Source organism: Phytophthora infestans, genomic scaffold (genome assembly GCF_000142945.1).
Source record: "Phytophthora infestans T30-4 supercont1.36 genomic scaffold, whole genome shotgun sequence".
Classification (NCBI taxonomy): Eukaryota; Oomycota; class Peronosporomycetes; order Peronosporales; family Peronosporaceae; genus Phytophthora; species Phytophthora infestans.
In genome coordinates this window covers 541341-542176 of record NW_003303723.1, presented here as the reverse complement: position 1 = coordinate 542176, position 836 = coordinate 541341, and positions in this window count along the sequence as shown.

Genomic DNA, 836 nt, shown 5'->3' with positions numbered 1-836 from the left:
TAATCATCATGGTCGATAGCGTTCCATTTCTGAACCTCGCCAATGGGTGATCTTCCGAGCTTTTCTGTCACCTGTGTGCCGCGCACCCCTGTGATGGCTCCATCTACCGCGTTATCGCGCTATCGTGCAATCACAATGTGGTTATGCTGTCTATACTATCGTGGCTGCATAGTATATATGTTTTGCCAATGTTATCGCGCTCTACGATGGTTCCGTGTCCGCGGTGTGCAACCGTGGTCTCCAGAAGCGTTTCCCCACGATTTTGTGGATGGTCGGCCGTCCGGGTAAACGTGTTTTAATGAAGTATCGTCCTCATGGCCCGTCGATCTCAGGTTCTACAGTGCTATCGTGCTCAGTGGCTCGGTGATTTCCCGTGGCTGCTTGTTCTCCCAAGTTTTAGTGGCTGTCCCATCGTCCTTGCTATCGTGCTATCGCTTGGTGTCGCGGTTGGTCTGTCGTCCAAGCTTTCGTTATCTACAGTAGTATCGCGCTCCCCAGTGAGCTCCGGTTCTACCCTGGTATCGTGTTTCAATACTCGACAGCCTCCCATTAATGGTCTCCCGCGGCTTCATGCCTGGTCTGTCGACCGTGCTCCATGCTCTACCGTGGTGCTACGGGAGAATTGCTGTCAGTGCACTCTTACCGCTACGTGCTTCGAACGTGCGTGCGCTTCCGTAGCCGTGCTTTTCAGCATGCTGGGGTGTCTATGTATTTAAGTTCCTTTCCGTGGCCCGTACGCTCCCGTCATATTCTTGTCCTTCTGTCCTTTTCATAGCTGCGTGCTCTTCCGTCTTTCACGCTACGCATAAAACTTCGTGGTTGCATCGGCTAAGACG